At 39.9% G+C, this 26184-nt stretch overlaps 1 protein-coding gene and 1 long non-coding RNA gene across 6 annotated transcripts in view; one reads left to right on the forward strand and one right to left on the reverse strand.

Annotated features, from left to right (window-relative positions):
- The window catches only part of R3HCC1 (R3H domain and coiled-coil containing 1), a 47255-nt gene extending 46224 nt beyond the window's left edge, over window positions 1–1031 (reverse strand). For all 4 annotated transcript variants that reach the window (XM_077868836.1, XM_077868834.1, XM_077868833.1 and 1 more), the window contains exon 1: window positions 933–1031. The gene's annotated coding sequence lies outside the window, so the exon portion shown is untranslated. The remainder of the gene's footprint in view (window positions 1–932) is intronic.
- Window positions 1032–1122: 91 nt separating this feature from the next.
- LOC144296522 (uncharacterized) lies at window positions 1123–19733 on the forward strand. 2 transcript variants are annotated; one of them, XR_013363619.1, is made up of 3 exons: window positions 1123–1428; window positions 13144–13299; window positions 18998–19733. It is a non-coding gene; the product is annotated as an uncharacterized LOC144296522 (long non-coding RNA). The 2 variants fall into 2 exon arrangements; XR_013363620.1 differs by lacking the exon at window positions 1123–1428 and adding an exon at window positions 9332–9648.
- The last annotated feature ends 6451 nt before the right edge of the window (window positions 19734–26184 follow it).

Here is a 26184-nt window from a genome sequence, read left to right on the forward strand (position 1 = left end):
AGAGTGTGGAGGAAGGAAGAAGGGCATATAACTGAGGTAGTCAATAAGTAATATTTTTTCCAAGTAACTAGCTCTGCTAGTTACATTAGTTAATAAGAAAACTTAACCTTATAGCAAAATATGGTCAAAAATATAATACAAGGAGGGGCAGAGAGCTTAAAAATGGATTAAAAAGAGGTGATGGAAATAACATTAAATAAAGCCTTTGTAGCAAAACCATATATATTCAATTATATTATACACATTAAAATTGATTCAAAGAGCAACATATCATTCTATATTCTTTACCAAACTCACACCTAGGACAACACTATGAAATTCATTTATGGATCTCAACAAAATAGTCAAAACACCACATGGAGCTTAATGGGCAAACAGTAGAGATACCACATTAATTTCAGAGCAAGCCAGGGATATTCATCGATGCCTTTTTTTTTTTTTTTTTAAGATTCTATTCATTATTTAAGTAATCTCTACACCCAACATGGGGTCAAACTCACAACTCCCAGATCAAGAGTTCCATGCTCTACACACTGAGCCAGCCAGGCACCCTTTATCTTTTTGTCTTTTTTTTTTTTCTAGAGGTACTAGTAAAAGCAATTCGACAAAAGAAAGAAAACCGGAAAGGACAGGAAAGGTTGGAAATTTGATGAGATCAAATTGTCATTGTCTGCAGAATCTTTTTTTTTTTTTTCACATAAAATTTCAAGATCAACCAAGAAACTCTTAATAAGCAAGAACTGTCTCCAGAAATGAAGACCATCTGTAGCTGAGAAAGTGGGAATGCTAACAGAAGGACAGAGAAAGGCAGGGGTGGGGAAGCTGGAAAGGGCTGGGCTAGAAAGGAAAGTGTAGAGAAGAGAGGACTGGCTAAAGGTGAAGGGGTCAGAGGAAGAAAGGAAGGAGAAATCCACTCCCAGACCCTGCTCTACCTGATTGGCCTCTGCGTGGCCATTCCCTGTTGTGGAGGGTCCCCACCTCAGACCTAATCTTTGAAGCTCTGTGTTGTCCTTCAGCTCCTAGGAGACCACTTGTCAGGCTTGCCCAAGTTCTAGCTCTGTTCTTAAAGGGCCAGAGTATCAGGAACCCAGATGGCGAATAGGGGTGGGGGTGGGGGTGTCTCACTGGTAGGCTTCGGGGCACAGGCAAGTCACATCTCAGCCTCCAAGCTCCTGCCAGGGACTCTTGATGAGGAGTGACTGCTGGTGTTTGCACACCCACCCAAACCCAGATCTGTTTTCCCCAATTTAAGTGCCAAGTCACATCAGATCCTATGGCCACAGTGGGACTTACAGGACAGAAGAGAGAAATGAATGTTAAGATGTTGTAATGGCACAGGAAGTGCCCATGCTTAAAAGTTCAGTGAGAAACCCTGTAAAAGAAAGAAGGAGCCCAAAGAAACAATCCACAAAAACAGGGACTGTATAGGTAATACGATGACACTAAATTCGTATCTTTCAATAGCTACTCTGAATGTGAATGGGCTAGATGATCCCACCAAAAGACGGGTACCAGACTGGATAAAAATTCAATGAGAAAACATGGCACAAAATTGATGTCCTTGATTTTAAAAAAGACAACAGAAAAAAAATTGAAAGAAAACATACTAAAATGTGGGCAGTGGTTGCCTGTGAATGATTTTATTATGAGTTGTTTTCTTTTCTAGACTCCTGCACCTTTCATGCAAATTTTCTAAAATACATCTATAGAATATGTGTATTTCCATAATATATGGATAAACATATGCTATTTTTATAAGCATAAAAAAGACACTTGTTTTTCAATCTTCTCAACCACTCGGGTAACACTACATGCAAATTTAGCAGAATTTTTAAAACTTAACCAACCAAACATTTTTTAAATGACCCTCCCTTAATTGCAAAACCCACAGATTTCCAGTTCTCCCCAGTGTAGCCAGCTTGGACAGAATCTAACTTACATGAGCTGAGGCAGTGGGGAATGCTTTCGTTTAGTATCCTCATTTATTGGGCTCCTACTGTGGGCCTGGCATTTTCCATACATTACCCCATGTCATCCCCAATGAAATCCCCCACTTGGCAGACATAAAATTGGACTCCCTGCATTCAATAAATGGCCCACCATTGATTTGCTACTAGAAAGCAAAGCTGGGATTCAAACCCAGGGGAATGGTCTCAAAGTCTGTACTCTGTCCCCTATTCTAGTAATCTCCTAATACTTTCTAGCTGTGGAACCCTCAGTTCAAACAAATGCCACCTGATCTATTAGTTTGCTAGGGCTGCCTTCATAAAATACTTCAGACTGGATGGCTATATATAACATACAACTTTTTCCCCCCACAGTCCAGAAGTTAAGATCAAGGTACTAGCAGGGTTGGTGTCCTCTGAGACGTTTCTCTTTGGCTGGCAGATGGCTGGCCACTTGCTTCTTCATGTGGTTGTCCCTTTGTGCATGTGGGCCCTTGGTGTCTCTTTGTGTGTCCAGATCTCGTCTTATAAAGACGTCACCCATACTGGATTAAGGCTTCCCCTAAGAGCGTCATTTTCATTTAATCATCACTTTATTTTTTTTTTAAGATTTTATTTATTTGAATGGAGGGGGAAGGAGCAGAGGGAGAGGAACAAGCAGACTCTGTGCTGAGTGTGGAGCCTGATGCGGAGCTCAGTCCCATGACCCATGAGATCATGCTCTGAGTTAAAATCACGTGTCCAATGTTTACTGACTGAGCCACTCAGATGCCCCTAATCACTACTTTAAAGGGTCTATATCCAAATATAGTCACATTCTAAGGTACTAATGGTTACTTAGGCCTTCAACATATGAATTCTGAATGAACACAATTCAGCAGGTAACATCTGGACTTTAACACATAGATGTGACCTGTTTGGGCTCAAGTGGGGCTGGGAGGCTGGGATCCCAACTCTGCATTCACTCCTTAATATCACTTTATGGGTTCAAGGAAGAATAATTAGGAAATCACTACTTTTTATTATCTTAAAAAAAAGAAAATATTCAAAGAAACTCAGTAAATTAAAACTCCACATGTGAGGCATTTCTGTGAAAATATAGATGGCTCCATCAGCTGATTTCCTATGAAGACTACCACATTTTATCTGATATTCCTCAGTGTCCTTCCACACTGGCCAGAAAAACCGGATTATTTTTTCCTCATCCAGTTCTCAAATTGCAAGGATAGAAAGCATTCTAGGAGGTAGTAAGCTTTGTCCTTATATATGTATATTCAAAAATGAAATGTTAAGTATTTTGGATAGTAAGCATATTGGATACTCAGGGAATGGATCATTTTTAGACATCTTCCTCCTCTAGAAAACAAAATTATTTTTGTTAACAATAACATGGTAATCAGTAATAAGCATTATTGTCTTAATTTGTTCTTTAGCAAGGATTAACATTTTAAAAAAGAATAAATTTCAATTTAAGGATCTTCAAATTCAGTAAAATATTTCATGCATGAACTAAAATATGCACTTCCCGAACAAAAATATATCAAATACTTTGTATTCTTTCAGTATTTTAAATTTTAAACACAAGTAAAACTCCAAGTGGTCATAATTACAATGACATGATTACTGTAACTCGTGCTATTTCTTTTGTATTTACAATTGCTATGCTATCCTGGTAGATTTTGAATCTACTGTTTATTTATCTTTTCCCTATGGTAAGCCTAATCTATCTTTCTTTCTTTCTTTCTTTCTTTCTTTCTTTCTTTCTTTCTTTCTTTCTTTCTTTCTTTCTATTGGAGTTCAATTTGCCAACATATAGCATAACACCCAGTGCTCATCCCATCAAGTGCCCCCTCAGTGCCTATTACCCAGTCACCCCCACCCCCGCCCACCTCCCTTTCCACCAAGGGAGACAGAACATGAGAGACTCCTAACTCTGGGAAATGAATCTACTGTTTAAACACAAGAATAGGGGCACCTGGGTGGCACAGTAGTTGAAAGTCTGCCTTTGGCTCAGGTAGTGATTCCAGGGTCCTGGGATTGAGCCCTACATCCCTCCTCACAGGGAGCCTGCTTCTCCCTCTGCCTATATCTCTGCCTCTCTCTTTGTATCTTTCATGAATAAATTAATAAAATCTTAAAATAAAATTAAAAAATAAATACAGGAATATGTATGATCATAATGGTTGAAGACACGAACTGTGCCTAAAATGAGCTTTAAAGATCCCAAACTATTAAGAACTTATTTTCTTTTTTTAAAAAAGATTTATTCTAGAGAGAGATTGTGCACCCACAGGGGGAGGGGCAGAGGGAGAAAAGTCCAAGCAGACTCCCTGCTGAGTGATAGAGGCCAACTCTGGGCTCAATTTCAGGACCCTGAGGTCATGACCAAAGCCAAAATCAAGAATCCGGCACTCAACTGACTGAGCTACCGAGGCACCCCAAGAACTTACTTTCAAAACACATGTGTGGCAGCCCACTGTATCACTGTGAATTCCCTGAATTAGCTTCCAAGTATAAGGTTTACTAAAGATGGTAATAAATATGTTCCATTTGAAGCTTACATAACCACAGCCATTATTTCGAACTAAGACCGATAAATTGTTTTTTCAGAAAAGCATTTATTACCCACATGGTTTAGAATTGCCAGCACATGGTGATAAGAAAAAGCAGACTGGGTTTTATTGGTTTGATAGTATCTGTAGAAAATGCATCCCCTTGGGCCCACACTTGGAAGAAAGGGCTCAGATTCTGCTGGTGGAATCAGGGTGGAGGTCAATTTGAGAGTATAAACCAGGAGTTTAAGAGACATGGAAGGATAGAATCAACACAATTTGCTGCCTCTTCTCTCTCACTTTCCAAGATACTATAGGTTTCTGGCTTCCTCTTTCCCACTGGCCACTCTTCTGGGCTCTACTTCTAGTCAGTCTCTAGAAGCTAGAATGCCTCAGGGCTCTGCTGTGGGTCAAGCTTCAAGTTTATTCCTCTCCTGGTTTCACCATCTCAGTAAATAGAGCAGCATCTACCCTCTTGTGCTGTATCCCTCCAAATACCATGTTGAAGTCTGTAACTGCATTTGGAGACAGGGCTTTTAAAAATGCGATTATTAACATCAGTAGGGTAGACCCTAATCCAACATGCTGGTGCCCTCAGAAGAGGAAAGTTGGACACAGACACACATTTTACTAGGTTAAGGAAATTTCCTTCCCTGGTTTATTTCCTTCCCTTCCTAGTCCGTGGTTTATTCATTTATTAAGTTATAAATGTGTTGAATTTTGGGAGGCCTGGGTGGCTCAGTAGTTGAGCACCTGCCTTCAGCCCAGGGAGTGATCCTGAAGTCCCGGGATTGAGTCCTACATTGAGTCCTACATTGAGCTCCCTGCATGGAGCCTGCTTCTCCCTCTGCCTGTCTCTGCCTCTCTCTCTTTCATGAATAAATAATAAAATCTTTTAAAAAATGTATTGAATTTTATCATATGCCTTTTCCATCTACTGAAGACTTTGTAAGATATACTTTAATCTGTTTGTGTGGGCAGGGCTGTCAATAGCCTGTATGGTGAATGAGAAGGTGCTCCTTCCTCCAGGGGGACACAGCCTCATGCCAGGCCCCAGAGCTTGGAGGCAAAGCTTCAGCTGAATTTCAGCCACCTTCAACTCTTCAGCAAGATGCCCACATATAGCTTATAACCTGTAAGAAGTCTGGCTCCAGGCCAAATCCTATGTATGATGGTTCAGGTCTGACTGCAGGCAACTATAAAGGCTTTGCCTGGCAGCCCTCATGGGATGGGGGTGGGAGTAGAGAAGCTGCCTTCCCAAAAAACTTGATGCACAGCCTGTGCAGTGCCAGCCAGGGACTCAGCTCCCTAGCCTCCTCCCAGCCATGCTCTTACATATACCTGCAATATCTACATTCCTAGCCTAAGAGTCTTCCCTGGAGGAGGAAGGGGGTCAGCTGAGACACTGCTTAGATGCCTCTGCATCTAGCCCTTCCCACTACCCTCACCCTGGTTCCCATTCCATCAAACAGCAAGAGTGTTTTTTCCCTGGGCTCCCTGGACAGGGCTTCCCCACTTCACTGATTCAGCTAACCTTTCACTCAGTGCTGTTTCATGGAGAGAAAAGAGAACTTTGGGAAGCCAATGTCCTTTCATATGTAGCCTCTTGCTTACACTAAGTAAATAAAGGCCTCCCTGTTATTTCTAGTTTGGCTCCTAGTCTTAATTGACATCTGGCAGCTCTGTGACAATGTACATGACCATGTCTGGTGACCTGGTGGTAAATGATGTTAGATTTTCTAATATTAAATCACCCTTGAAAAATGAGGATAAAGCCAAATTGGTAATGCAGGAATTTTTTTTAAAGATATTTTGCTAGTAGGTTTGCTATGATTTTTAATGGCTTGATTTTTTTTTCTCTTCATTTTTCAATACTAGCATGTACAGGTATAAATTTTCCCCTAAGTATCTCTTTAGCCCCATTACGTGACTCTTAATATGTAGAAAAACAGCATGGACAAAGACAGTGATGTGGGTGTATTTCTGGCAGGTTCAGGGTCAGTGAGGAGGTCTATGTGGCTAATTTTCTATTTTCGAATATAATTTACTGTCTGAGACATGAGTTATTTAGGAATATTTCATAATGCCCAAATGTATGTTTTGTTTAAATTATGACCATTTAGACCTACAGAAATAGGTATCTAGCTTAATGGTATCATGATCAGAGAATATAAATATGATTCTGATCTTTTGGGTCTTTTTTGTGACTTGTTTTGTGTCCTAGTGGATGGCCAACTTTTGTAAATATTCTATGTAAACTTAAAAAATGAATCGTCTAGGGGGATCCCTGGGTGGCTCAGTGGTTTAGCGCCTGTCTTCAGCCCAGGGCGTGATCCTGGAGTCCCGGAATCGAGTCCCACCTCGGGCTCCTTGCATAGAGCCTGCTTCTCCCTCTGCCTGTGTCTCTGCCTCTCTCTGCTCTCTCTCTCTCTCTCTCTCTGTCTCTCATGAATAAATAAATAAAAACTTTAAAAAAAAATGAATCGTTTCAGGGTGCCTGACTGGCTCTGTCACAGGAATGCATGACTCCTGATCTCAGGATCATGAGTCCAAGTCCCCCACAGGGTGTAAAGATTACTTAAATAAATAAAACTTTAAAAAAATGAATAGATTCTAAACATTGTATACAGAGTTGAAGATACTCCTTTAGATCAAGCATGCTGTGTGTTTCAAATCTTCCACATCCTCTTAATTTTTGGTCTACTTGATATATGAGTTCACCTCACTCTATCAGAATGAAATGTATTAAAATTGACCACCAAAATTTGATTTGGCAATTTCTCTTTTTAAGTTCATCTTCAACTCACATGCTCTGAAACTATATTATTGGGTGTATATAAATGTAGAAAAGATATATCTTCCTGGTAAATTGTTATTATTATTATTGAATTATGACTATCCTCCACATTTGAACCCTAAAATGTTTTTTCCCTAAAGTCTATTTTGTTTGGTATTAGAGTAGATAATACCAACTTCTCTATATTTTCTTTTTCTTTTTAAAAAATATTTTATTATCAATCTATCTATCTGAGAAAGAAAGAGTATGAGCAGGGGGAGAGGGAGAAGCAGACTCCCCGTCGAGCAGGGAGCCTGCCTTGGAACTCCATCCCTGGACCCCCAGTGGGATCATGACCAGACCTGAAGACAGATGCTTAACTGACTAAGCCACCCAGGTGCCCCAACTTCTCTTTTAATACAATTTTAAGAAATATTTATTTATTTATTCGTGAGAGACACAGAGAGAGAGGCAGAGACATAGACAGAGGGAGAAGCAGGCTCCTTGTAGGAGCCTGATACAAGACTCGATCCCGGATTCCAGGATCACAACCTGAGCTGAAGGCAGCCACCCAACCACAGAGCCACCCAGGTGTTCCATTAATATAAAATTTTTGTGTATCATTTTTTAAGTCATCTCTTGCAAACAGCTCAGAAATAGCTCTTATTATTTGAAAAAATTGATATATTTTTCAATCAGGTTCTTTTATCTGACAGGTTCAATTCACTTATGATTACTGACATCTTTTCATTGTTTTTTTATCATCTAATTTCATACTCTCTATTAACCAAGACTTTTTGTGCTTCGGTTTTTATTTTTTCCTATCTTCCACTGGGTTTTTCCTATTACCCTTTTATATTCTAGTGGTTTAAAAGTTATTCATTCAGAGCACCAGGCTGGCTCAGTAGGTGGCTTGAGACTCTTAATCTTGGTGCTGTGAGTTCAAACCTCACATTGGGTGTAGAGATTACTTAAAAATAAAATCTTAAAAAAAAAAGTTAGTCATTCAATATCTATTTTTTTAGTAGTTATCTACTTTTAAAATACTGAGTTACAACACTTACATAGAAATATGTATTCTTCAAGTTTATTCATCTCCAAGATCGCCTTAGCTACTCTTGAACTTTTGTATTTCTGTATCAAGTTTGGATTTTGCTTTATAATTTTCACATGTATGCACATACACATGCATGTGCATATACACACATGCACACATTCTGTTGAGATTTTGATTAGGTTTTCACTGAAGAATGGACATTTTTACACTATTAAATCTTCTAATCAAAGAACGTGCATGCATATTTTTCATTTATTAAGGGTTTTAAATTTTTTTCTCTATATCATAGTTTTCACTGTAAAACAGTCGTTCTTAACTAGAGATAGTTTTGCACACTTTTTAAAATAGCAGTCCAAACTAATTGACCTCTACAACAAATATTTATCCATTCCAAAGTGTCAATAGCACTCTGAAGTGGTATTATACTTCTCTTGCTAGATTTTTTTCTCCAGTAATTTGATATTTTTCAGGCTTTTGCATATAATATCTTCAAGTTCTTTTATTTAAATTTGTTGCTAATACACACAAATACAATTGACTTTTCAAATATTGAACTCGTGTCCAGTGATTTTGCTAAAATTAACCTTTCAGGTAATTTACCTATAGATTTCTTGGATTTGCTGTATACACAATTATACCACCTGTGAATAAATACAGCTTTATTTCATTTTTCTCAGTCTTATACTTTTTCTTTTTCCTTGCCCTACCAAACTGGCTAGAAGTTCCAGTACTATGTTGAATAAGTGTAATATCTACAGGAAAGCTTTCAGCATTTTTCACCACTACATATGATGTTCTTGGCAGATATTATAGTTGATAATTATCATATTTTTCAAAATTATCCTCCATTCTTAGCTTGCTAAAGAATTTTTTCTCCCTTTAATCATGAATAGGTTTGAATTTTTAAAAAAGTTTTTATTTATTTATTTGACACAAAGAGAGCACAAGCAGGAGGAGTAGCAGGCAGAGGCAGAAGGAGAAGCAGGCTCACCACTGGGCAGGGAGCCCAACATGAGGCTCAATCCCAGGACCCTGAGATCATGACCTAAGCCGAAGGCAGATGCTGAAGCGATTGAGCCACCCAGGTGCCCCAGTGTTGAATTTTATCAAGTGTCTTTTCCAATTTGTCAAGATAATTATGTTTTTTCTTCTTGTTTCTCCCTTTTTTTGTGGTGAACTGGTTGATTTTCAATTATTAAACTTCTCTTGTATTTTTGGAATAAACTGCCCTTAATCTTGATGCAGTAATTTTTCTTTTTTGTAATATACTTGTTGGACTTTTGTGACTAGAATGTGCTGACCTTATAAAATGAGTTGGTGAGTATTCCCTATTTTTCTATTCCTCAGTAGGAGTTTGTGCAAAACCGCTATTTATTTAAATGGTTGGAAAATTTTGCCAGTGAAGCTATTTTGGCCTGGGGTTTTCTTTGTGAGGCTTTTAACAATAGAATCATCTTTTCAATAGATATCAAACTATTCAGCTTTTCTTTTTCTTGTCCTGTCAGTAGGGTAAGCTGTGTTTTAAAAGCATACAGTTATTCCTAACATCTGGAGCATAACTGTATGATCTGTAATGATGTACTTTTAACAGCACTCCAACCAGTCTTAAAGGTTGACTTGCTTCAAGTTAACAGACTCCTTACTTGCTGACCTAAGGCCTTTGATCAGTAACAGAACTAATTGATTCTTTGAGATCTGCCTTGAGGAGGGAAGGACCAAACTTTCCCAGGCCACAGAGGCCAGCAGGTCTGAAGATGCCTTAGCTTTCAGACTAGCCCAGCAATTTCTTAGCAAAATATTTTTTTTCTAGGTCACAAAAATGATTTTACTGACCTCCCTTTCTGAATCTATATAGACTTTGCCCTCCTCTGCAGAAAGAACAGAGTATTCCTGCATATCATGAAACAAGAACGAGACCCCCTTGCACAACCTTGAAGCACTGAGATAACATTTGTAGCTCACATCACCAAGTCTGCATGAAATCAAGAAATGTTGTAGGCCATTGCACTCCTTTTGCTGATTAACTACCATAAACTCCTTAAAAAACCCAGGAGCCAGGCAGAAACCTAGGTTGGCTTTTGGTCAAGAGTCTGCCTTCTTCCTGGGTTGCTGGATTCCTGAATAAAGCTCAAATTTCTTTCCAATCAAATACTTGTCTCTTGAGTAATGGCCTTTCAAGTGACAGGCAAGCCAAACCTGGGTTCAGTAACATTGTCTCCTTTTCTTTTTTTCTTGATCAGTTTTGCTAGAGATTTCTCAACATTATTCATTTTGCTAAAGAACCAAATTTGGGGTTTGATAAATTTCTTCATTGTACATTTGTTTTCTATTTCATTAATATCTGTTATGTTTATTTCCTTCTTCTAATTTCTTAAGTTTGTTATTTTTGCCTAGATTCTTGAGATGGAAGCTTAGACTGCTGGTTTTCCAATTTTCCTTTGTTTCTGGTATATGCATTTAAGGCTAAGCACTGCTGTGGTGGTACCCCACAACTTTAGTATATTGTATTGTTCATAATACTTGTACTAACTTTGTGATGTCTATAGGATCTAGATCTAGGTATGAATTATATTTTATTTAATCTGTTTGGAATATATTTCCTGAGTTTGAGAACTCATATATCTCATCAATTTTGGAAAACACTCAGATTTCTCTTTGAATATTGTGTTTCTTCTATTTTTAAACTTTCCTTCTGGAAATCTAGTTACATACATGGTAGATCTTTTCGACCTTTTCTTTTTTTTTTTGTTTTTTAAGATTTTATTTATTTATTCATGAGAGACACAGGCAGAGGGAGGAGAAGCAGGCTCCATGCAGGAGCCCAGTGCAGAACTCGATCCCAGAACCCCAGGATCATGTCCTGAGCTGAAGGCAGATGCTCAACCGCTGAGCCACCCAGGCGTCCCATCTTTTCACTGTTTTCTCTCTCTCCTCCTCCTTCCACCCTTCACCTACTGTTTCCCTCAGCTTTTCACCCTTCTATCTTGCATTTGGGTAATTTTCTCAGTTCCATTTATAGTTATTCTTTTTTAAGATATATCAATCTGCTATTTAACCCATTCATTGAGATTTGGTGAATAAATGAACACATATACTTTTATGTTTAGAAATTATATTTTTCTTAAATATCTGCCTAGTCATTTTCATAATTTGATTCCTTTTTATGCTTTAAATTATTTAGTATATTTTCATTTTTATATTCATAAACTGTGAATCACTTTAGCTGAATTCTGGGATCTAACCCTGCTATCCTCTAGGTTAGCTCTCATTCATGCTGGATTGTTTCCTTGTGTATTCTATAACTGAGAGCTATGAGCCTATCTTCAGCAGTTTTGTCTGTGCAGATTCTATACAGCCTTAAAAGTTGTCTTGCCTTTGCCTCTTTCAAGTGTTCAGGGAGTCAGTGGTCTAGGACCATATTTTTTAATTGTGCTAAAATACATATACAGGACCACTTTTTATATCTCATCTTGATAGTTGTTATATCACATTAGAAGTGAAAAAATTAAACCCCAACCAGTGTGAGCAGACCTGTAGGTCTAATTTCTCAGGTGATACTTTTTTCCTTCTAAGTCCAAGCTGAGATAGATACACTTCCATATTATCTCCCTATCCCAAGGACAGCCTTTTTTTCCTACTTCACCCCTCCACTGGCTCAGTCATTATCATTGAAGTTAGTATCAAAATAAACTCATTAATTTTTAAATATGGTGTGTTAAAAACCATTCCTCTCATTATTTATTTTGATTCTCTGATTGAGTTCCTTCAAGCTGGCTCATGTGTTCCCACTGTTTTTTGAACACTTACTTTCTGGACTAACATGATAGTCTAGGTTCACCTTAAACTTTCCCTGATCCTGCCCTCAGACTCATTTATCCAAGGATCCCTGGTTCTTCCACTGGGAAATGATATTTTAAAATTAAGATCATACTTTATATGTGTTCATTGCTCCTGGGATACCATTGCTTGTAGGCTCTTGATGATTAATTTTATGTGTCAGTTTGACTGGGTCATGGAATCCCCAGATACCTGGTTAAACAATATTTCTGGCTGTGTCTGTGAAAGTGTTTCTGAAAGAAATTAGTGAATATTTGAATCGGTGGACTAAGTTATGCAGATTGCCCTTTCCAATGTGGGTGGGCATCATCCAATCCATTGAGAGCCTGCATAGAACAAAAAAGTGGAATTTGCTCTGTTTGCTTAGTCCTGGCACATCAATCTTTTCTTGACCTCAGTGCTCCTATTTCTCAGGCTTTCAGACTCAGACTGGCATCTACATCATTGGCTCTCCAACCCTCAGGTCTTCCTGAGTCTCCAGCTTGCAGATGGCAATCTGGGGACATCTCAACCTCCATAATTATATGAGCCAATATCCAGGGTTTATACTTCCCTTCAGTTTCCCTTAGGAGGGCAAAATGCCTAAATAATGCATTCCTTGCTCATAGATTCTTTTCTTCTTTTTTAATGCTTTCTCTCTGCCTTTACTTTTTTAAAAAAGATTTTATTTATTTATTTGAGAGAGAGAGAGTACATACAAGCAGGGGAATGGGCAGAGGGAGAGGGAGAAGCAGACTCCCTGTTGAGGAGCAGAGAGCCTGATGTGGGGAATCAGGACCTGAGCCCAAGGCAGACGCTAACCAACTGAGCCATGCAGGTGCCCTACTCTCCCTCTGCCTTTGAAAACCTTCTTTTTGTTTAGCTCAGCACAGCTCCCCTTTACTTGCTAGATGGGATGTTCCCCAATTCATGAATCGTTTAATATAGCCAAATTAGATCTTCAAATTTACTCGGATGAATTTTATTTTTTAACAGATTTGGTGGCACTGTCAGGATCCAAAGTATACATCTGATGTCATTCAGGGACAATGAGTAACAGGTGTGGTGCCCTGCAGCTCTTCTGAGTTCTTGGTCTCAGTGCCCTTGTTGAATCCTACCAACATAATTGGCTTTCCATTCCAGGATTAACAGGTTAGTATATACTGACAAGATCTAACCAAACACTGGACCTTATGATGTGGAGAACAAAGGCAAAAGGAAATGTAGATAAAATTAAATTTCCTTACAACTTGCAGCCCATCAATAAATATTTGAGACAGAGTATGACATTCCTCCAGGAACTCTCAACTGTCTTAATGTTAATGCTTTGCTAGAGGCAAAAACAACCGTAGCTTGACAATAGCCAGGCCTCCAAGATTCTGTAAGTCTTCTTTAATATATGAAAATCCTTTTGGAGGAGGCCCAGGTAGTTCAGTCGATTAAGTGTCTGACTCTTGATTTCAGCTCAACTCTTGATTTCAGCTCAGGTATGATCTCAGGGACATGGGATCTAAGCCCTGAGCCCTGTGTTGGGTTCCAAGCTCAGCGGGGAGTTTGCTTGAGATTCTCTCTCCTCTGCCCCTTCCCCCACTTGTGCAAGTACATGCATGCACATTCTTTCTCCCAAATAAATAAATAAATCTTAAAAATAAAAGAAGAAGAAAAGAAATGAAAGTCCTTTTGGAGACTTCCTTTATCTCTACCCTTCCCAACTTAAAAGCATATAATCAATTGTTCCTCACAATCTTGGGGTGGCTCTTTCTGTCCACAGGTTCCCATGCTTTAATAACTCCACTATTCTTGCACCAAAAATGTCTCACAAGAATTCTTTCTTGACCGTTTCCTCACAGGCCTTACCTCACATCAAATCCCATCACTAAGCCCTTGGTTCAGCCCCCAATTCCACATTGAAATCCCCAGTTCCTACCTGCAGTTTGCTGGTTTAGTCCTTTCCCCATTTCCAGTCCTCAGTCTCCATAATGGAGTCTGCTGGCTTAGTCCCTGTGGGGCTTTACTGGTGGTACCCATGGCTTCTCTCGACCAGGCCATAAGGACATCTTTTGGTTATTGCTGGTGTGCTAAAGTACACATTTGTTTGTCTTGTTTTATGTAAATAAAGCCTTAGCTACTGGGATCCTTAAAATCCAAAGAATTCAAGTGCAGCACCTTCCAGCACACTTGCTTATTTTATGCCTAAAAACTGGTGTCAGGAGCTGTGACTATCTACAGAAACGGCAAGATTTTACTAAAAACAACCTAGAAATATAATGGCCATCATGGGGAATATTCCACTTAGATAAGATCATTTAAGAAGTGCACTTAAGGGCAGCCCCGGTAGCTTAGCGGTTTGGTGCCACCTTCCGCCCGGGGCGTGATCCTGCAGACCTGGGATCTAGTCTCATGTCGGGCTCCCTGCATGGAGCCTGCTTCTCCCTTTGCCTGTGTCTCTGCCTCTCTCTCTCTCTCTCTTTCTCTCTCTGTGTCTCTGATAAAGAAATAAAATCTTTAAAAAACGGAAAAAGAAAAAAAGAAGTGCACTTAAGGTATGCCTGGGGTTGCTCAGCAGTTGAAGCAGTTGAGCGTCTGCCTTCAGCTCAGGGCATGATCCTGGAGTTCCAGGATGGAGTCCCACATTGGGCTTGGGCTCCCTGTGAGGAGCCTGCTTCTCCCTCTGCCTATGTCTCTGCCTCTCTCTGTGTTTCTCATAAATAAATAAAATCTTTTTTTTTTAATTTTAAAAAGTGGACTTGATGAAAACAAGGGTTCCCAAAGTAAGCTGTTTTAGCTGGCAAGCAGAAACTTCCAAAAAATTTTCAAAATTCCAAAATAGTTTCATTGAAAGATGCATTGCAAAAGCCTAAAGAAAATCAATTTGAGTGGTGCCTAAAACAAGACTACAATGACATAATTCTTACTGCTCCCCTCTTTCCTCCTTTGAGAACTCATTTTACTCATCCTGATTCATTTTCCACTCTAAAAAGACACATATCCATAAAAAAAATCTGCCAAGTTAATGGCCTTACAGACTCCCATACCTACCTTGCAAAGAGGGCCCTCATATGGGCCCCTGCCAGAGTTGATAAAACTGAGGCATTTTCTGATAACCTGCTACATCATTCCCTTTATCAGCCAAGGGGAACCTCTGATAGATTCCAGAGCCTGCAGAGAGGATCCTGGAACAGCTGGTAGAAGCTAGTGAAGGGTGAAAAGCCCCCAGATTCAGTTCTGAATCTGTCTGTAGTGCCCAGGTGAGAGAGAAAACCAGTTTCCCTTTGTCTCCTTTCCAGATCCAAACCCATTGTTTACTGATCCCTTCTCTCCCAGGGCTAGCTATGCCTTCTTGCTGTCTCATTTTGGATAACTGAAAGCCTGGTTTTCTGCCTACCTGAGACAAGCAGGTTGTTGGCTCTTTCTTTTGGCTATCTTTGGGAGTGACTCTGGATTCAGGGAAAGTAATATCCTTTGCACCCTCTTTGGGGACCCATCTCACACCCAAGGAGAGGGGCAGTATTCAATACTGCCAGAAATATTTAAAATTAAAATTATGTACCTAGAAGAAAAGAAGCAAATTGAGGATAATGTAGTTGGATATGTTGGATCAACCTATGATGACATTCAAGCTACAACCCAATTCTCTGAGGAATTGAGAACAATTATCCTGATCTTACAAATCTTTTTATGGGGAGAGGTAAGAAGAGGGGAGGTGAGTTTTAAAGGCAATGCAAAATTCACCTATTCTTTACCAATCCCCAAAGTTCCCTTGTTTATCTCAAAGGACTTGTAAATTATTGACCTTAGTTACATTCTTTCTCTGTCCCTTAAAAGTTGTACATCTTCCCATTCTTTTGAAATGTAAATACAGCCAACAATCACCTGAGACTTAGGGGGATGGAAGGTACAAACAGTTAAAATACAAACTGCTAAAAGGGCTCCCGTGTCCAAAGTCTAGCACAACCTCCTTTAAGTCCAGGAACAAAATACAAATCTTAAAAATCTTCTCCACAAATATTAGAAACTATGAGATCCTTTGCATCTGTGTGTTTGTATGTCCATATATATGTTGTAAATGTGAGATATTTTTCTACCTCCAGATGGTATTGCTAAAATTAATTTGTAACAGAGCTCTGTTTAGTTGGTTTGAAGGCAATCGCTTGTAAGATTGGGCATTCTGAAACTCTCAGAAAGAAAGAAACTAAGCCAAATGGCTTTCCAGTTTACAGGATCTGGGAAAATAGTTCATATAAAAGCTATTTTAAGGTTGATGGTTTAATTAAAATAGACATCTTTAGAGTTATCAACATCAAATATAAGACTTTAATTCTACCAGCCAAATAAATTCGTGTTATCTCTTATAAGATCTATCAACAAAAAAATAAGAGCTTAGTATAATGGCTGACTTTGGCTAATGTTTAATGAAGTCCATGGAAGTAATCTAAAAGAGTTATTAAGAACAAGAAAATTAAATAGATGTAAACAAGATAAAAGTTTATTTAAGCTTTTCAGCAATACTTAGATTTACTTAAATTGTTTTCCCAAATCTTTTTTGGTAACCTAAAGCCTTAGGGTTTTGCTAAGTGAAGTTAAATGATGAGTTAAGTTAAATTCATTACATATCTAGATCATTTCCAAATAAGACCAAATACTAAAGTATTAAATAGTGAACGTAGGTTTGATGTAAGAAAGATGCTGGGGTTCTAAGCCAATGGCCAAGAATTCTTGAGATGTCTTTGGTACAAAAAAGGTGGTTTTCTTAAAGCACAGGGACAGGACTCATGGGCAGAAAGAGCTACACTGGGTTGTGAGGAGTGGCCTATTATATACTTTCAAGTTGAGAGGGGGTTAGGGATAGTATAAGTCTCTGTGGAATTTTAGGAGAAAGATTTCCAGGATCCTGAGGGGGCTAGCTATTGTTAGGATAAGGTCATTTACTTTTGTCTAATAAAACCTTCATCATAAGACCTTCAGATGTATATTGGTGGATCATATGCTAGCGGGAAGATGGCCAACATATATCTTGGGGAGTAAAGATAAAAGAAGTTTCCAATGAAATTTTTAAACGTTAAAGTAGACTTACAGGGGGGTGTCAGGATAATGTTCAGATTGCCTTTTGCCCTTAGCAAAATATTAATATCAAGGCAGCTGAGTTCCTAGGGGAATGTCATTCCACCTGTTTCCAAGAACTTGTGAATAACTGTAAGAACTATGGAAATTTAATATTTCTTTCGCCTTTGTTTCCCACATTAAGGTTTATCTATCTTTGGCTTCTCATTATAGAAAACTAAAAAATGGGTGCCTGGGTGGCTCAGTGGTTGCACATCTGCCTTTGGCTCAGGTCATGATCCTGGGGTCCTGGGATTGAGTCTTGCTTTTCCCTCTGCCTATGTCTCTGCCTCTCTCTCTGTCTCTCACAAGTAAATAAATAAAATCTTTTTTAAAAAAAGAAAGAAAACTAAAAAATATCTGAATGTTAATGCTCTGTTGGAAAATTTTAAAAGGTATATGCTTCTAGAAATTATAGAATATATTTACAAATTTACAAATCTAAAAAATGCTGGTATAACAGTTCATAATTAGTTACTACTTAATTATCACTAAAAATTAAGATTTCTAAGAGTTAAGCATTTCAGTAAGTATATTTAAGACTACTGGAAATAATAAAGGAAACAACTGTATGCAAGGAAAGTAGGACATGTGTTTTTGATAAGAAGCAATATGAGGAATAAAAACATGTTCTTGTGGAGGGAAAAGAAAGTAATCTGATCCTAAAGTGAGTGAGGCTAATTATTTAAAGAGGAAAAACTTAAGACAAAATCTAAATGTTAAAAAAAAAAAAAAAGTTGTAGAAGGTTTGTGGAGGGATGCCTGGGTTGCTTCAGTGGTTGAGTGTCTGCCTTGGGCTCAAGTCGTGATGCTGGGGTCCTGGGATCGAGTCCCACATCAGGTTCCCCATAAAGAGCCAGCTTCTTCCTCTGCCTATGTCTCTGCCTGTCTCTCTGTGTCTCTCACATGAATAAATAAAATCTTAAAAAAAAAAAAAAAAAGAAGGTTCGTGGAAAAAAGAGTCTTTGGAAAGAAACCAGCATGTCATTGGCTTTTATGCAAAGGCAGCAGCAGGATCTATGAAGATTATGGCATATAAAGAAAAGTCCATTCTGCTTCTGCAAAAATGGCCCTCCATAGCCAGACCTTTGCCATCCTGATGTCCTTGTAACATGGGAACAGTCTGCTCCCGAGTCAGAGAAATTGAGGTGAGTATACAGTGGCTATAAATTAAACAGACAGTCCGGTGTATGAGAATCCAAGAAAGCCACTTGGTTCTTCCTGCCTCCCTGACAATCTCCATTTTTCGGTTTTTGCATTCCTTCACTTTCCATAGGGCATTTAAAATGATCCAAATTATGAGTCGATATTTGTGAGGAGACTTCTATAAAATAGGCACTAATCAGGTACATAATCCTGGAAAAAAAACTGTTTTTATTCCCAGAGGCCTCAGACCTCCTCCCTCTGACCCCTTTAAACACCTACAGCTGGACTTCACTCAACAGCCACTTGGTATAGATTATTATTTTCTTTTTTTTAATCGAGAGAGAGTACACACATTTAACTGGCAGAGGGGTGGGTGGGGCAGATGAGTAGAGGGAGAGAGAGAATCCTAAGCAGATTCCACACCTAGAGCCCTACACAGGGCTCCATCTCATGACCCTGAGATCATGACCTGAGCAGAAATCAAGAGTCAGATGTTCAACTGACTGAGCCACTCAGGCACCCTGGGTATAGATTATTCAAAGAAGAGTCTGAATATCTCCATATTCACCTTGAACTTTCTAATTGATTAAGTTCTTCTGTCCAGCTTATCTCTTAATTCAGGTGAAAGAGTTTGAAGGCAAAGGATCCTCTGATAGAAACCATAACTACCCCCTCAAGCAATAAGGGCTGCCCTGAGCCAAGAAGACCCCGTGCAACTGACCCCAAGAGAACGACTGACTTGATCCACGGCCCACCTACATGTATCCTCCGACCTTTCTCCCACATTTTCCTAATAGAAACCTGGAAGTATTTTCAGCACTTCGGAGGCAGTCTTTGGGGTGCTAGTCCCCCGTCTTCTCAGTGTTGGCCTCACTGAAATAAATCACTCCCTTATTTTGCCACCATTCATCTCCTTGCCTTTGGACTTTGTCAATATGAGGGGCCAAACCTAGCCTGTATGGGACCCCAGAGCTTGGTGTTCCTGTACCCTTGCAACCCAGCTACATTATTAGTATGTTCTTGTTACTACTGTGTGTTTTCTAGATGGGTTAAAGCTTTCCCCTGCTATAAGGCCAATGCCCCCACAATAGCAAAAAAACATTGAAATGTGTATTTCCCATCTGGGGGATACCCCCATGATTTCCAGTGACTAAGGCACCCATTTCACTGGACAAATCGTATGAACTTCAACAAAAATTTTGCAAACTTCAGGGTGCAAGGGTGGCTCAGTGGCTGTCTGCCTTCGGCTCAGGTCATGATCCTGGAGTCCTGGGATCGAGTCCCACATTGGGCTCCCCACAGGGAGCCTGCTTCTCCCTCTGCCTATGTCTCTGCCTCTCTCTGTGTCTCTCATGAATAAATAAACAAAACCTTTAAAAAAAAACAAAACAAACCAACAAAAAGCCTCTGCAAACTTCTTGAAATTCTATCAGCATTCAACCCTCCACGAATCCCCTGTTGTCTCATGCTAGTATGACCTGCTACTGAAAGTCTCTAATGTTTTATGATCAAGCCCATCAACAAGTTCCAAGGATACTTCTGGCCGTACTTTAGAGCCTGGTGTGCGGGTGTTCTGAAAATGTCATCAGAAGAAAACTGCCCTTGGGCCCTATTGGAAATGACTTTACCAAGCAAGGACTCCTGACCACTAACACTGCTGATGTGGGGCCAAAGTGAATGGTCAAGAAAGAATTACTAGAGTGCCTGGGTGGTTCAGTCAGTTAAGCATCTGCCTTCAGCTCAGGTCATGATCTCAAGACCCTGGGATCAAACCCCACATGGGGTTCCCTGTTCAGTGAGGAGTCTGCTTCTCTCCATCTGTCCCTCTCTCCTGCTTGTGTTCTCTTTCTCCCTCTCTCTCTCAAATAAATAAATAAATAAGTAAAATCTTTTTTTTTCTTTTTAAGATTTTATTTATTTATTCATGAGAGTCACAGAAAGAGGAGAGACACAGGCAGAGGGAGAAGCAGGTTCCCTGAGGGGAGCCCAATGTGGGACTCGATCCCAGGACCCCGGGATCACGACCTGAGCCAAAGGCAGATGCTCAACCATTGAGCCACCTAGGTACTCCTAAATAAATACAATCTCAAAAAATAATAATAATTATTGAGATGTTTTGAGTGCAAAAAGGTGCTTTTATTATAGCACGGGGACAGCACTGGTGGGCAAAAAGAGCTGCCCTGGGATTGTGAGGTGCAACTGATTATATACTTTTTGGTTAGTGGGGGTTAGGGATGGCGTAAGTCTCTAAGGAATTTGGAAGCAAGGTCCTCAGGATCTTGAGGGGCCAGCTTTGTTCAGATAAGATTATTTACTACTGTCTAGTAAAACAGTCTCGAGACCCTTCAGATGTAGGTCAGTGGGCCATATGTTTGAAAGATGATTGCTAACGTCTATCTTAGGGTTGGGGGAGGTGATATGATTATCAGAGAAAACCAACACTAACAAGAGCAAAGCTACAGTGGTAAAACATTACAGGAAGTCCTTGAGCGAGCTGTAGGAGTGTTACAATCTGTCTGTCTCAGGGATTTATTTGCAAGTTGTAAGGAGATACAATTTTAGCTACATTTCTCTTGCCTTTTTTCTCCTCAACACTGCCATAAAGCTAAAAGTATTAAGCCTTCGGTATACATCACACAGCTAAAGAAGTTACATTCTACACCTAGTCTTGTACAGATGCTGGAAGACCTCTAAATCAAGTTGGCGTAGCTGACGTCAAGGAATACGGCTTCCACCCAACATGACAGATCACACTTCATACTTTAAACATGAAACCCTTATTTTTGGTTTCCTTTTCTTTGGCATTGGCCTGGAAAGGTCACACCCTCATCTCTAGCTCCCAGACCACTACTAAGGGATTTAAAATAATCTTTTATTTCAGGCTAAAAGAAAATCTAACTATGTCTCAACTTCTTACGAGCAAAATAAGACGTCTCATTGGTCAACACCTTGGAATTTAGAAAGGACTAGCAGGAGGCCTTCATGATTCAGGATTCACTCTTTTTGGCAGGTCCTTACTTCCCTGGTTAAGGATACATATGAAGGAGGCTAACTTCTTAATTCTTAAAAATTACTGCAGAATCTGCTGCTAAAGCAATAGCTACCCAGCAAAGATCCTTAGATTCTCTGGCCTAAGTTGCTCTGGATGATAGGCTAAGCTCTTGGCTACCTTTTAGCTGAGCAGGGAGGTGTCTATGCTGTGGCCAATACCATTTGCTGGACCTGAATTAATACTTCTGGGGAGGGATCCCTGGGTGGCTCAGCGGTTTGGTGCCTGCCTTCGGCCCAGGGCCTGGTCCTGGGGTCCCAGGATTGAGTCCCATGTCGGGCTCCCTGCATGGAGCCTGCTTCTCCCTCTGCCTATGTCTCTGCCTCTCTGTGTGTGTGTCTCTCATGAATAAATAAATGAAATATTTTTAAAAAATACTTCTGGGGAAATTGAAACTCAATTACATAATATCACAAAACAAGCCACTTGGCTTAAAAGATGACTCCTTCCTTGGGGTCTTTCTTGACTTATTTGACTTTGATTGCTTTTGGGTCTTGGGGACCATGGCTTCAAAGTGCACTCCAAATATTGGTAATTAGCCTGCTTATGGTAATCACAACAATCTCCCTGGTGTGTTGTATTCTCTCAAAAGCTTTATATGCATGTTGATAGCCACTAACCACCAAGCAAATGATCCCCCTAAGAATGGGACTCCCTAAGTCAGAAAAGGAACAAAGCAATGGCTGACCTGAAGAATGTATACCTCAAGTCATAACGTATAGATATCACAGAGATAAAACAAATGCATCATGACCTGTGGGCACCACACAAAGGAACAACAAAAGCTGTGAGAACTTTAAAGCAGTAGCTGAGAGTGGTGCCAATGCCTTAAATTTTGATCCTATCTCTCAGTTAAGCTGAAAGTCTGATCAAAAGGGAGGACACCTGGGTGGCTCAGCAGTTGGGCATCTGCCTTCGGCTCAGGGTGTGATCTTGGGATCCGGGATCCAGTCCCACGCCAGGCTTCTTAGGAAGCCTGTTTCTCCCTCTGCCTGTGTCTCTGCCTCTCCCCCCCTCCCCCAATGTCTCTCATGAATAAATACATAAAATATTTAAAAAAACAAACAAGGGCAGCCTGGCTGGCTCAGAGGTTTAGCGCCGCCTTCAGCCCAGGCAGGGTATGATCCCGGAGACCAGGGATCAAGTCCCATGTCAGGCTCCCTGCATGGGGCCTGCTTCTAGCTCTGCCTGTGTCTCCGCCTCTCTCTCTCTGTGTCTCTCATGAATAAATAAATAAAATCTTAAAAATAAAAAAAAATACAAAAATAAATAAAAATAAATAAAAAAACAAATAAAAAACCATATACCCAAAGTGGCACGGTTTAGGTTAAGGTCCAGGTCAGTAAACCAAGACTTAATACCTAACCTAACTGTAGTTTTAACCCCCCCAGGAATGTAACCTTTAACCAGTTAACATGGAATTTCCTGGTCAATATTAGGGAATTTATTGCCAGATCCCATCCACTTCCACTTAAGGAGGGCAACTCTGTCTATCCAATGCATTCCTTGCTAATAAATTCCTTTCTTCTTTTTTTTTATGCCCTCTTTCTGCCTTTATTTATTTATTTTATAAATAAACTCTGTGCACAACGCGGAGCTCAAACTTAGGACCCCAAGATCAAGAGTCACATGCTCTACCGACTGAGCCAGCCAGACGCCCCTCTTTCAGCCTTTAAAAACCTTTCCTTTGTTTTGCTCAGCAGAATTCCTCCCTACTTGCTAGATGGGATGACGCCTGATTCATGAATCATTTAATAAAGCCAATTAGATCTTCGAATGTACTCGGTTGAATTTTCTTTTTTAACCCGGTGTTTATGCTTTTTCATCTGGTAATGATCCATACTAAAATGTATGTGGAGAAAATGGTATGATGCCTTAGGGTCTTTAAATATGTTGGGAAGAAGATAAGTAAGAAATTATAGATGAAACAAGACTGACAAAGTGCCAGTCATTACTGAAACTGGGTGATGGGTACAATATTTTCCCTAATATTACATATAGTTGAAACTTTCCACAATAATAAGTTGATTTCTCAAAAAAAAAAAAAAAAAAAAAAAAAAGAAGTTGATTTCTCTAAGCCAAATAAAAGTTATTGAAAACAAGGCAAAGATGGGCAAGGGTGGCATTCACTTTGTAGCTAGACCACCTTTAAGTTCTTGAATGGAAAAAGACAGAAATAAGAAAGAATTTTATAATTTTTTAGGAAAAAAGTATATAGTTAAGTTAATATGCTAAAAATTTGAGGGTACCCATTGAAAGGACAGAAATATAATCGATAGTTTCTGAATCATCACAGAAAAATAAAAATGATATAAGAACTTTATCTGACATAGAGCACAAATGAAAAGAAATCAGTAAAGGATGGCAAATGGAAAATTGCATCTCATTGGCTTTATTCCAGATATGAAGCAAAACACAAAGGAAAAAGAAAAGGCAGGAAAAAAATGTATAATAATTAAAAAATAAAGATTATCACATGATCCAGCCCAGCCCAACCTTGGAAGTGAATTTGCAACAGACTACAGATGTTTGTCTAAGAACTACTCGAAAATTATGAATTTTTAATGAAAATCTAGACTCTCATTTACTTAATTCTTTAAAATGTATTTATGTTCTTTGTTAGTCAATATTTGACTATGAAGAACTTAATATTTATTTTTAATCTGAAGTCTATCAGCAAAACACTGAAGTGGGACACAGAGACAAAGAGGTCAAGAAAAACATGTGACAGTTCAAGCCCATTCAAGCACTATTTAAAACAAACCATGGGGCGCCTGGGTGGCTCAGTTAGTTAAGCATTTGACTCCTGGTTTCAGCTCAGGTCATGATCTCAGGATCGTGGGATCAGGCCCTGCATCAGCCCCAGGTGTTCCCCATTCTGGCACTGTATTGGGATCTACTCAGTGCAGTCTGCTTGAGATTCTTTTCCTCTCCCTCTGGCTCTGCTCTTCCCCCTGCTCTCTCTCTCTCTCATAAATAAATCCTAAAAAAAAAAAAAAATAATAAGCAAAATGCAAACTCTACATAACTGTTAGGACATCCACCATAATCACCTACCAGCAGGAAAGAATTCCACAAATGAACAACGAAAACACAAGGTCCCAGGACAGACCTGGAGGCAACGAGGCTTTCACAAAAGCTTGCTTACACATGTGAAACCGGCTGACTCTGTGCCCGGCACTCCCTATGACCTTCACATAATTCAACTCACTCAATCCTAACAACAATGTTAGATGGTAGTACTGTCACCATTCCCATTTTATAGATGTAAACATTAAAATGCAGAGAAGTTAAATTATTTGTCCAAGGTCACACAGCTAATAAATGGCAGAACCAGCACTCAGACCCCATGGTCTCTTACCCCAGAAGCCCCAGATTAACTCCCCTGGAAAGGACAGGAGGCAAGAGAGTGGGAACAAAAGATACCTGTGGCTGCTCCAAGGGCTCAGGGGCTTCTGGAACTCTGTCAAGCCTATGCCAGCAGCTCTACAGCCATCTTTCTAGTTTCTGGCACCTAGCCTGGCCCCCACCATGCTTTCAAACCAATCTTTCTAGTGCTTTCTGAATAGAAGCAACAAGCTTAGGATAAGAGAATGATAAAGCACACTCAAGAAGCCCCAGAAACTCAAGTGGTTGGAGTATTTCCACGAGCAACCTTGACCTATTCTCACTATGAGCTGCTTCCCCCAGTCCCTGGGTCAACCGGTCCCCATCCCCTATAGTTCAGAGACCCAAGTAGGGAAGGGGGCAGGCCACACAACAGAGCAGATGCCTGCTCAGGGCCAGGAGGCCTGATCTGTGGTTCACAACAATGACATGACCACTCGGGGAAAATACCCCTGATTTCCAGAGGAAATACACACAGGAAATATCTTTCCTGTGTGTAGCACTTGGTACTTTCAAATAGCTTTAAAACACTTCCCATTTCTTTACTGTCACCAGTGCCTTCCTTTTAAGGTAGGCTAAGCAGAAATAATTATTCCCTTGGGTCTTTTCTTCACAAAGAGAAAGATTCTGCAAAGGCATAGGTAATGATGGAGACAGAGCTCAGGTGCCTTGTCTCCTGACTGCATTGGGCCATCGTGGCCCATCCCTGTACACATGGGAAGACAGCTCACAGCCGCCCCCAAGTGAGAATGAGAGTAGTTCCAAGCACCCATCCATCCCAGTGGCAACGAACATGCATCTCTGCCGGTAGAACAACAGAAGAGCCAGGATGAGGACACACAGGTTTGTATTCTGCACAGAAAGTGGAAATCCCTAGATAAACATAAGAGGGAACCAGGTCCTAAGTAATTTATTATAATAGCAAAAAATATATATAGACATTCTAGGGCAGCTCCGGTGACTCAGCGGTTTAGCGCCACCTTCAGCCCGGGGTGTGATCCTGGAGACCCGGGTTCGAGTCCCACGTCCGCTCCCTGCATGGAGCCTGCTTCTCCCTCTGCCTGTGTCTCTGCCTCTCTCTCTCTCTCTCTCTCTCTCTGTGCCTCTCATGAATAAATAAATGAAATATTTTTTTAAAATAGACATTCTATCCCCAAACTCCCCTTTATCCCATTATCCCAGCAGAGTAGTTACAAGGGCATAAATTGGGATCACATTATACTGGTACAGCTACTTACTTGTCAGCTGTGTGATCTTGGGCAAATGGCTTAGCCAACTCTCTATTTCATAGTTTCTGTATCTGTGAAATGGGGATAATAATACTTTGGACCTCAGTGAATAACTCACACTGAATA

Source organism: Canis aureus, chromosome 24, assembly GCF_053574225.1.
Source record: "Canis aureus isolate CA01 chromosome 24, VMU_Caureus_v.1.0, whole genome shotgun sequence".
In the NCBI taxonomy this organism is placed as follows: Eukaryota; Metazoa; Chordata; class Mammalia; order Carnivora; family Canidae; genus Canis; species Canis aureus.